Source organism: Pongo pygmaeus, chromosome 5, assembly GCF_028885625.2.
Source record: "Pongo pygmaeus isolate AG05252 chromosome 5, NHGRI_mPonPyg2-v2.0_pri, whole genome shotgun sequence".
NCBI lineage: Eukaryota > Metazoa > Chordata > Mammalia > Primates > Hominidae > Pongo > Pongo pygmaeus.
The window spans coordinates 78,967,610-78,979,921 of record NC_072378.2 but is presented as its reverse complement, the minus strand read 5'-3'; the positions used below and the strand labels follow the sequence as shown (position 1 = coordinate 78,979,921).

Below are 12,312 nucleotides of genomic sequence, written 5' to 3'. Positions count from 1 at the left end.
TAGGGAGGTCTGTCCAAGCTATATCATTGGGGAGTGCTTCTGTGGAGGTACAGGACTGAAAGCCCAATAATGAGACCCGCTTGTAAAAGTCAGGGAAAAAGCAAGGATATTTTATGTCCTTTTCTTGACTAACCACTCTACTATATACGATATTATTGAATTTCTGTTTTTCCTTGGTTTTGCCATTTTGTACTGGTCCTTATTTTCCATACTAAATGTTATAGATTTTTTATTTCCTAAAACATATCAGTATTTGATAGACTTGGATATGGACTAAAACAAGTAAAATATGGCATATGAAGGATTAATATAAAGACCAGAAGCTGAAACACAGATTTTTATAGCTGTATGGGTCCTGCTTTGGATTCAAATAATTAATAGGATAAACTCAGATTGGATCAGATGGTTCTTAATAGTTGCTTATGCAGAAACTTCCTGAAAGAGTTTTAGTTAACTTAAAGTTGATATGAATGGCAGCTTTTGCTATGCAGAGATCAAAGGAGCAAAGAGGTTTACTGGCTTCTATCCGGCCAAGGAACACTCGGAACGCAGGGTCTACTGTGGATGACTCATTTTAGAGGGATGCAAACAACTCCCGGGCCTCCAGGTAAGTATAGTGGGGCCATGGGAGGAGTCGGGAAACCGTAAAGAAAGATTGAATCAACTGTCACCCTGAAGAAAAAAAGATTTAGGAAGAACTGGGAGTTGTCTTTAAATAGTTGAAGCAGTCATGTATAAAGAATTGAATTTATTCCCCACTGCTCCAGAGGGCAGACATAGGATCAGCTAGTGGAAATTACAGGGAGGCAGACACAAGTTAAGAAAAAACTCCCAAATATTTGGATCAATCTGTATATGGAATGAGTTATCTGGTGAGTTAATGAGCAACTGAATGAATTAAGTGATCTCAAAGTTTCTTCATCTCTAAGAATTAATGATTTATGATCTTCCAAACCATGTCTAATTTATGTAAAGAGAACCACTATTAACCTGGTATGAACATCCTTTCAGTGTTTTCCATGCATATTGACATATATTATTTATTCATAGAATACATACTTTTTCTTAATCAAATAAGGAGTATTCTGTGCATACTACATTATAATCTTATTTTTTTCACTTAACATATAGTAAACATTTTTCTATGTCATTAAATATTTTACATACTGACTTTTATGGGCCACATTGTATGGATGCTCCATAATTATGCAACCAGCCTCCTATTTTGGGGCACTTACATTATCTCTAATTTTTTAAGGATTATAAATAACCTATGTAATAAACCTTCATAATTTCTCTTCAGTAAAAATAGACTCATCTATAAGAACAGGTTTCATGAATACATCAAACAAACCAAAACTCAAACCAAATAAGTGAACTAACTCACTCTTGACATTTTAAAAGCATTTAATTTTCCTTATAATTTCCTTAGCCTGAAAACATTTTGAGGCAGGAATTTTGGCTCTTAAATGTTCTATGCAGCAGGAAACATATTATTCATTGTATGTGTTGGTTTTTTTTTTTTTTTTTTTTTTGCAGTTACAAAATTGTCCCCTTCATGTTAAGATTACCTCAAGGTACAAGTACAAAACATAAAACATTTAATTAAATATATAAAGCAGAACACTTATCTGGCAGCATAATCAATGTTAATGACAATATGAATGTATAATAATGATTTTTGAAAACGTAGGAGAAAACCCTGGGTTAGTTTTTAGTATATAGGATATGAAGTATTTTAAATTACAGTTCAGCATAATAAGTAAGAGTACCACACATGACCATACTAGACACAAATTGCATTATTTTAAAATAATGCCATTTATGTTCCCTATTTGTTTCATTCCACAATTCTGAGATAAGTGCACTGAAAGCAAAACGCTTAATTTAAGAGGGTTTTTGGACCAAAGATCAAAAAGTAGGTGTGGATAAGTAGGAACACATTTGAAATGGTTTCCCTTTGCGAATAATTATCATTTTTGTCAATTCAAGTCCTTTTATTTTTGTGCCTTATGATTTAGTTTGACAAGTGTGTGTGGGAAATAATTTATTTGCAAATAAAGCCCTTTAGCATTTATAATGTAGGCATAAGCCCAAAGCTGGACCCAGTCTGATGTTTCCAAAGAATAAAAAAAAAAAAAAAAATTAAGGCAGGCTACTCTTATAGAAATCTCTAAAGATAATTAAGGAAGACCAAAGACTCAAGGTGGCGAAATCTCCTCGTTTTCTGAGAAGGCTTTCCCTGGCTAAGCATTCACTGAAAGAAACAGGGTGGCAAAGAAAGGAATCTCAAATAAAACAAAAAGACACCTGGGAGAGCTTTAAAAGGACCTATTCCAAGGTTGTGAGGCAGCCTTACCTGAATCACATAGTCAATTTATTTAGGGTAATTTAATATTCTTAAGAATTCTCATTATTTGAGACTATATGACCCAGAGTAAATCTTCAGCATGCTCTACCCCTAGTGGAAACGGGCAATCCCTATGTTGCCATGGGAATCAGACTTTTAGTACTTGGCTTCTAAGGTGACTTGTATTTGTTTGTGTATTTTTTCAACTTGAGGAGGAAACTGTCTTGCAAATAACATTCTCCAGGGTCCTGGCACCAGGAGATTTTCCCAGCATACTCTACGGCGTTTGTCAAACTTAGAATGAAGAGATGCCACGACCCTGTTCTCAGTACATAGAACCCAGTCACTGTGACAGTCACTGGACAGCAGCAGAGGAGAGGGTCTTCTGGGCATAGACTGTTTGGGCATAGGTTTATACTTGAAAAATTTTGGAAAAGGAGGAAAGGACAGATATGAGAAGAAGAAGAAAAAGAAAAAGGCGACAAAATGAAGAACAAAATATGTTACCTTAGGATATAGTAATAAATTGCCCATACCCAAAGAGAAGCCTGGCTTTTTCCTTGGGCCCTTGGAGGTACTCTCTAACCCCTTAGAATGTCATGTCTTTGTCTACCTGAGGGACTTGGGCCACACCAACAGTCTAATAATGTGCTTTTGGTGGGGCTGGAGACTGAGGTTGGACACATGGGTGATCAACCAGGTCTGTGTGACTGAGCGCCAATAAAAACTCTGGGCACCAAGACGTGGATGAGCTTCCCTGATTGGCAGTACTTTGTGCATATTGCCTCACAATGTTACTGGGAAAGCTAGTGCTGTCCACAATATGCTGGAAGAGAACAATCAGTTCTTTGTTGGGGACTTTTCTGGACACTGCCATATGTATCACTTCCCTTGACTGATTTGATTCTGTAACCTTTCGTAGTGATAAATCAAAACCATGAATATAACAGCTTTCAGTGAGTTCTGTGAGTCCTTCTAGTGAACTATGGAAACTGAGGGTGGTCTCCAGGAACCCTGGAATTGCATTTGGTGTCAGAAGTGAGGGTGGTTTTGTGTACTGCTTCCTGCCTTTGCACTCAGGATAGCAACTCAGTTCTCTCCACAGTGGAGAGACCCACCTGTGATCTTTGCCACCTTCTTCTCCTCCACATCTCTTTGGCACCCACCCACCACTCTACAACCGAGCACACCCACTATTCTATAAGATTGTGCCACCAGAAGATTCCTCCTTAACCTCCCACCATCCCCCTCTAGGAGAAATTGTCTGCTGTAGCCTGGCTACTCTCCTTATTACTTCTCTCATACATGAATATATTGCCATTACTCAGGCTGTTCCCTTGATTTAAGTGTCCCCTCCTCCCTCATCCCATCTAAATCCCACCTGTATATACACTTAAGAAAGGGGAAAACGGCAATATCTTGGAAATTTTATTTGAAATAAATCCGAGGTCAATTATAGGTCAATCCAAAAATATGGTTGGATCCAAGGAGAGGCACGATAGTCTACAGTGGGAGGTAATATCATAGAAACAACACTTGGTATCACCAGCCAAAAAGTCTTCTGTCTTTTTCAGAATAAATCTAAAGTGTTATCTTATTCCACTAAGGGTCTCATTACCCAAATGATGAGTTTTGTGATTAGTCCTCTGTGCTCACAACCAGCGTTATCCTCACACGTAGACAAGTGGATGACAGTAGAAGAATGTTTGGAACTTCGCCTGTTGTATGTTAATATTTCAGGATTTGAGGTCTCTTTATTACAAAAGTACAAATTGATTGAAACATAATTTGTTCTACTGTTTTCTGAATGTATTCTTTGCTTTTTTCCCCTTTTCATTAAGTACTCATTAAGTAATACAATGAAAATACAGATTTATACAGTTGAAACTCAATAATGCCAAAACATAGAAATATGCAAACTACCTAGAACCATCACAGTTTTGGGGTTGCTGATGGGACCATCATGATACTTCCTTGGCCGCTTGCCATAATATGCACAGCTCTGTCCCTAGGGCTCAAGTGGGGCCAGTAACATCAGAGATGGGTCATTTTCAGTCCAGAGGATATACTGTCACTCCCAGCTGCACACTGCTGTAAACCATCCTGTAATGGTTTTGTATTATAATTTGGATATATAGTGTATATTAAAATTATAGTTATAATGGTAGTTACAAAATGGATAATAACTTCAATATGGATAATAATTTTTTGTAAACAATTCCACGTCTGGAAAGTGTTTCAGTTCCTTAATAAATGATCTGTACTTATTTGTTCACTAGCAAAGGATCTTTATGATGTTTTTGAAAGTCTTTTTTCACCTCTGTGGTGAAATGAAAGTTCTTAAAATGTCCTGTTCTGGCTTTAATAGGATGTTTACGGATTTTCTTGCTGTCCTTTCATCTCAATATAGACAAGGCAGAGAGACCCCTAAAAGAAGGTTACTCTGCCTTGGATATACTGGAAGTTCTGATTGGCAGCTACCCCCTTGTACTTAGGCAAGACCCAGTTCCTCAGCCTGGAGAAGAAGCTGTAACACAGCACACAGCTCTTTCACCTCCTTGCACTTCAGAGCTGCTCCTGGGTTCACATGTCCTTAGGCAACTGTCAGGTTTATCAGATAATACATGAACAGCTGTCAGGTTTTTGCTTAGCTCACCATAGCCTCAAACACAGTTCAATCCTACTCTCTCTCCAGGGGCTCTTTCTATCATATTGCTTTCCCCCACCAGCATCAACTGCCCTCTTCCTTCTCCTGCACCTGACCAGCCTCTTCCACACCTTTGACATCATGTTTTTCCCACCCAAAATGATGCCTTTTACTCAACCCTTCTAAAAAACCTAGCAGCCCTTCAAAGCAAGCCCTAACGACCTCCTCCATTAAGAAGACCCCTCTGCTAAAACTCCTTCTAATTTTAGTTTCTTGCCTCCCTGACCTCCTGGTGAACTTACATTCATATGCTCATAAAGTGTTTAGTTGGAAGGACTTTGAAGGACTTTCAATTCAACATCCCTCTGAATGCAGTGCATCATCCCAGCTCATGTCTGAATTGGAAAAGGAAACACATTGCCCTCCTGGACTACCAGTCTGACTTTGGGCAGCTCTCCTATTAGGAGTTCTCCTTTACATTGAGCAACAGTCTGCTACTCTGCAACCCTTGTGTTTTTTTCTCTACAGCAAAATCAAATACAATAAAGTCACATTTTTTTGGCCAGCGTTTGTTTTTAAAGTAAGCAGATAAGATGGATTCAAAATTACTCTTGAAAATACCAGTCATGGGCCGGGCGTGGTGGCTCACACCTGTAATCCCAGCACTTCCGGAGGCCAAGGCTGGCAGAATACGAGGTCAGGAGATCGAGACCATCCTGGCTAACATGGTGAAATGCCGTCTCTACTAAAAATACAAAAAATTAGCTAGGCATAGTGGCGGGCACCTGTAATCCCAGTTACTCAGGAGGCTGAGGCAGGAGAATCACTTGAACCCGGGAGGTGGAGGTTGCAGTGAGCTGAGATCTCACCACTGCACTCCAGCCTGGGTGACAGAGCGAGACTCTATCTCAAAAAAGAAAAAGAAAAGAAAATACCAGTCATGTCTATGGCCATACCACACTGAACATGCCTGATCTATGGGATCCACAAAATACCAGTCACTACCCAGAAATTGTAATAAACACTGTTTTTTATATATAGTACCTTCTTTTAGAGTGTCCATCATGGTTAGTTTTTTCTCCATTTTTAGGACAGATTTCTATTTATTTGGCTGCATTATAGATATAGTTATTGACTTGTAATTTAAAGGCTATTTATATATAAAAAACTTGTTTTTAAATACTATAATCATATTAACATAGAGATGCTGACAAGATGAAAGGCAGGGAACTAAGGTCGTTGAGGTAATAGCAGGTATATGTTCACTCCAGGAGACATCTACTCCCTCTCATACATTACAGCCTTCAAATAATTAACAGTAGCTCTTAGCAATCCCCAATTATTTTTGTTACTTTTGTCACTTTGATGATCTCCACTGTTTATTACTGCTCCTCCATGTTTTTACTCCTTTACCAGACAACTCTGATGTGGATGTTACAAACGTCTTGATTTCCTGACAAAGGACATAGTTTCAGGTTTAGAGATGTCAAATTGAGGCGAAGAGTAGGATAATCAAGCAGAGATTGTCCAGGAGGCCAACAGGCAGCTAAAGTTCAAGCAAAAGATCAAAACTGAAAATCTAGAATGTTAGAGTCACTCTCAGGAAGATGACAGTCTTGGCCTCACTATTAAATTATGCAATTTCTTGGGCAGGGACTCCTTCATATATTTCTCAATCCTCACAGTATGAAAGCAGCTCAGCAAGCCCTAAACAAATAGTTGTTGGATGACGTTTCAATCTAAGTTCTAGGGAACCCAGAATATAAAAGCAAGTAATTTAGAAAGAAAGGGGGCGTATACTTGAGCAAGTTACATTTTTATGAACAATACAATCACCTTTTTCTCCATACCATCTGCAAACAGGCATGCATGCCTGAACATGCACACTCTGCCCACACAGCCCTTGGAAACTGGTCTCTGCAGAATTCTTCAGGTGCAAGGAGGGGGGATGTGGTGAGATGCAGATGAAGAAGTCTTCAGGCTCCCCACCCCACCTCCAGCAGAGCAGCTCTGTTTTTAATCTCTAGTTCACATTGAACCTCCTGGTAAGACTTTCTTGGATGAAAAGGTCTGACAAGAAGGAAAGGAAGGGTAAGAGGGAGGAGGAAGAAGTGGAGGAGCTAGAGGAGAAGGAGGAAAAGATTAAAACCAGCGCTCTAGCCTACAGCAGAAGACCAATACAAAAGAGCCATCTGGGCATAAGAGGTCTCTAGGCTGGGACTATCCAAGCCATCCTTTTTAGGGTTAACAGCTAAAGGACTCAACCTGCTTCTTGCTTCCATTCTACTCATCACAATCCTCATTTTTTTTACATTTTATTATTTATATATACATTGTTGAACTGACAGCATTACCATAGGGCACCACTGCATGAGAGAGTGCAAGAAGATAGCTCTGTCAAGCCTATTTTCCCACTTTGGAAAAACTAAATGATTTTTCTCTTTCCAGGGTCTGTGTAATGGCAGAGAAGTCTTCAGAATATACCTAATCTATGGTTGCTGTTTAGTGAAAATTCCAAAGGTACCTTTTCAATATATGCACAGGATACATACACAACAACTGGGATGCGTGGTGAGAAATGAAAATGTACTTATGAGTACAGGCAGAACCTGAGGGCATGGCTGAGTGCAGGCCAGGTGACCTACCCAGCTGGAGTGACAAGTGGCAGATAAAGCTGGAAAGTGAGCAGACATGGGGAGCCCCTGAATGCCCAAACGAACAATTTGAACTTTATTCCTTAGGCAATGAAGGACATCATTTTTTCTTTTTCTTTTTTCTTATTTAAGGAATAATCAGATGGGTGCACTTAGAGGATTAATCTGATGCAGGCAGGTGGGTAAGTAGGCCGACTAAACTCATGAGGTGTTTCTGTTCTTAACCTGCTTGAGCCTTGGTTTCCAAATCTCTAAAATACGGATAATGCTACTTTCACAGGATTGTAGTGAAAATTAAAGAGTAGCTGTTGTTGCCATTACTGATCTAGAGACTATGTGGCAGGAAATTATGCATACAATCTCTGACATTAGACTGCCTGGGTTCAAATCCTAGCTCTGCTTGTAAACTCTATGACTTTGGGCAAGTTACCTAAAATAGAGATGATAAGAAGAGTACCTACATCTTAGGACTATTGTGAAGGTTAAGGTTAATAAATGTGAGGTGTTTGGTAAGTATAATGCCATTGTCCAAGTGAGAGGTATAATTAGGATATTGCCAGTGGGAATGGAAAGGAGCAATTAAATTCAAGCAACATTGTTGAGATAAAATATGATGACAATTGTTCATATGTGAAAGATAAAGGAGGGTTAAAATAACAGTGTGATTATCTTCATAATGACCGAGCGAGTGGTGTCATTAACAAGAACAGAGTCAGCAGGAGCACAAGCAGGTCTCAGAGGACAATTCATGAGTTTGTTTGGGGGTTAATATTGAGTATACTTACAAGATATCCACGTAGAGCTACTTGGCAAGTGGTCTGTATTACAGGACTAGAAGTGAAGGACAAGGCAAAGTCTGGATACCTAGGACCAAGGTGTTTATGTGGTAACATCAGTGGTTGAAATTATGACCTTAACTAAGACCATCAGGAAGAGAATAAAGAAAAAAAAGTTATGGCAGAAGATAGAAGTTTTGGGAAGTTTAGAAAAGTCTCTTTTATATCTTGTTTTTAGTGTATACAGTGTTATTTTTCCAGCTTATTTCAACAACACCTGGGTGGCTGGGAACAATGGCTCATGCCTGTAATCCCTGCCCTTTGGGAGGCTGAGGCCAGAGGATTGCTTGAGGCCAGGAGTTCAAGACCAGCCTGGACAACACAGTGAGATCCCATCTCTACAAAAATGTTTTAAAAAATTAGCCAGGTTTTGTAGTGCACACCTATAGTCCCAGCTGTCTGGGAGACTGAGGAGAGATGATCGCTTGAGCCCAGGAAGTTAGGACTAGAGTAAGCTGTGATATTGCCACTGCACTCCAACCTGGGTGACAGAACAAGAATGGGGAGCTAATTTTTAGGAACTTTTCAAGTTATAAAAGTAACTCTCATTTACTGTAAACAGTTCATAAATATAAGATAATGCAAGAGGATGAATAATAATGATTCCAAGCCCCACAATTAACATTTAGATGTATTTCCTTCCAAATAACTGTATTTTTTCTTGCTCAATAGGAATTATACTATTTAAATAGCTTGTATTCTATTTTTTTCCACTTAGAAATAGTATGATTCTCCTATGAGAATTTTCTCCTGTCATTAAAGAGTTTAAAGGAGTGAGGAAGCAGGATATTTCCTTGACCCCATTGTGGGACTCGGGACAGGGGTGCCTTGTTTACTCAGCCCGCTGCTCTCAACTCCTCGCAGGAGGAAGCATGCAAGCAAACAAGGTGGGAACTGGAGTGCACGAGTGCTGGAACCAGCTGACCAATTCAGTGCCAGCAGGATCAAACTTCACTCACTCTGACCTGCCTCATTGTACCCCTTGCGGAAGGGAGCACACAGGTGAGTGGGTGCAGAAGCCACAGCTAGCCCTTTCGGGCACCGGCACAAGCGAACTCCATGCAGGCCCTGCAGCATCTAGTTGGGGGTGCCTGAGACCCCTGAAGCCCCAGAGGGTGTGTTACTGTGCTCTTTTAGCTCTGTCATGTGGATGGCTTAAGTGTTAACAGTTCAGTGGGCCCTTTGCCTTTTCACCTGAGGCAGCTGCCTTCCACCAGTGAGGGCAAAGGGCCAGTGTGGTAGCCTTTTGTATCCACACTCATGGCTCCCGAGCTCTTGTCCAGTGTCCAGGAAAAATGAGGTTGCATGAGCAAACTGAAGGATGGTAAATACAGGGAATTTTATTGCTGATGGAAGTGACCCTCAGTGGGAAAGGGAGCTGAAAAGGGGATGGGATGGGTAGGTAATCTTCCCCTCAGGTCCAGAAGTCCAGCCATCTCTGGCTGGACTCTTCTCTGGAATTACACTGTCAAGCTGTCCCTCTGAAGTCGAGCCACTTCTCTCTGATGTCCAGCCATAGTCCCTGACATCCAGCTGCTTCTCCTCTCTGCCGGCTGAGTCTGGGGTCCTTATAGGCACATGATGGGGCAGGGCAGGGCCAGGGGTGGCTTAGGAAAAGGCAATATTCAAGCAGGAAAACAGGGATATAAATTCTCACTTTGGGCTGCAGTCTCAGGCTTTTTGTCTTGAGAGTGGGGCTTCACCAGGGACCTGCCCTTTTCTTCCTAGAATTTCTCTCACCCCTGTCCCTATCGGTATCATGATGAATGGTTGCATAGTGCCCACACACACATTTCTTAAGACTGAGAATCAAACATGTGATCAAAGGTACATAATCATTTTTAGTTGAACTTCAGAGGGCAGAGTAGTAGCTAGGACTTCCTGTGATATTACACCTTCCATTTTGGGGCTAGGCTAAAGCTCCCTCACTCTAAGGAAATATAATCACAATGTAAAACATTTAAACTGCAATTAAAAAGAATGGTTGGGAGGCCAGATGCAATGGCTCATGCCTGTAATCCCAGCCCTTTGGGAGGCTGAGGCTGAGGCCAGAGGATTGCTTGAGGCCAGGAGCTCAAGACGAGCCTAGGCAACATAATGAGGTCCCATCTCTTCAAAAATTTTTTTAAAAATTAGCCAGGCGTGGTAGTGCACACCTGTAGTCCCAGCTATTTGGGAGGCTGAGGAGGAGAGATGCTCACTTGAGCCCAGGAGGTTGAGGCTACAGTGAGCTGTGATCTCACCACTGCACTCCAACCTGGGTGACAGAACAAGACGCTGTCTGAGACCAAAAATAAAATAAAATAACAGCTGTCAACAAAATCAAGTGTATTATTCACACTCAATCTTTGCCGTTTAGAATTGCAACCCAGAAAAAAGTATTAGTGTTTGGAAGCTACCTTATGTGCTTGTAACAAAGGTGCTTTCTTGCTTTTTGGCCAAAAGGACTCTACCATCTACACATTAGTAGTATAGTAAAGACTTGATCTCAAGGTGTTTTCATCCTGGCCAGGCACATGTGATCACTTTTCATGAAATTTACAGCAGTACTATGTGGGAAGAAAGTGTTGATTTTCTTTACTTTATTATCAGAATCTCACAAGCTAAACGGTCTATTCAGGTGGGAGGAATTGATAAATGTATTTCCTTAGGCTTATAAATTTGCATTATCTGCAAAGGTATAATACATCAGCTTCTCCCATTAAGTCTCTTTATCAAAACGTCTTCCTTTGTTTACTCATCAGAAAACAGAAGAAGGTGGAATTAAAACTTTGTTGGTTTCTGATAATAAAACACACAGGCCAAACTATGGGAGGAGATGCAAATTCCCCTTGAATTCTGCTTCACCTGCCTGACAAGATAAATCTCTCAGCTAGCACATGTGATGTGTTTTCCAAATTATTTCTCTTTAGTAGATGCTACAAAATTGCTCTGACAGCACGTAAGACTGGCTTGTCAAAAGAAGAGGAGAGAAAATTATAATCAAAATGAATTCAGAATCCAAGGAAATTATATTTCTCCATCTCTCTTTATCTATGTTGTATGGGATTCATGTAGCTCATTCGGTGCAGAAGGGAAGATGATGTTTCAAAGAATGGGACACACCAGTGTTTTTGACTGAAGCATGAATTTGCTTCACAACCAAGGAATGTTTAATGGATAGTAATGTTTTCTCTATTGAAATTCCAATAAAAATACAAGAATTTAGAAGAACATACAAAACAAAAGGAAATAAAAAACTTAAGAAGAAAAAGCCTTACTTCAAAAGGGACGTTAACATTTCCTTGTATTCCTGCCTTTTGCCATGAGAAGAATGTTCCTTGATTAACTGCTGGTCCAAGGAAGATGAGTGACTCATGTAGCAGACCTGGTCCCAACCTGCAGCCTGAGGCAAGTCTAACCAATCCACAGGTGCAGAGTGGGAAATAAATGCTTATTGTTGTATAACATTGAGACTTTGTGCTTGTTTGTTATGCAGTGTTATTGTGGCAGTGGCCTGCTAATGCAGCATGTATTTACCAGTATTGTTTTAAACTCTTTTTACACATTAGGTCATTTAATCCTCAGAACAACCCTATGTGGTAAGTACTAGTATCATCTCTACAATGCAGAAAGCTGAGACGCTAAAGGTAATGAACTTGTCTGACGCTCCATAGCAGTAAGTGGTGGAGCATTGGAAGGCAAGCTGCAGGCCCAGGGCCGGGGTGCTTGTGTGCTGCCCCCCCACACACTGCTCATGCTTCCATTCCCTCTCAAAATTCTTACTCACCTGGAGCTCACTTCTCCCAAGTTAACAAGTGCTAAGTTTACCTTCTTTCTCTAATC

The 12,312-nt window shown here is 40.3% G+C and overlaps 2 long non-coding RNA genes across 2 annotated transcripts; both read left to right on the top strand.

Annotated features, from left to right (window-relative positions):
• Positions 1-6,984: 6,984 nt before the first annotated feature.
• Positions 6,985-7,800, top strand: LOC134739737 (uncharacterized). The gene is made up of 3 exons (XR_010126736.1): positions 6,985-7,042; positions 7,446-7,517; positions 7,784-7,800. It is a non-coding gene; the product is annotated as an uncharacterized LOC134739737 (long non-coding RNA).
• Positions 7,801-8,694: 894 nt separating this feature from the next.
• On the top strand, positions 8,695-11,935 carry LOC134739736 (uncharacterized). The gene is made up of 3 exons (XR_010126735.1): positions 8,695-8,811; positions 9,352-9,489; positions 11,800-11,935. It is a non-coding gene; the product is annotated as an uncharacterized LOC134739736 (long non-coding RNA).
• The last annotated feature ends 377 nt before the right edge of the window (positions 11,936-12,312 follow it).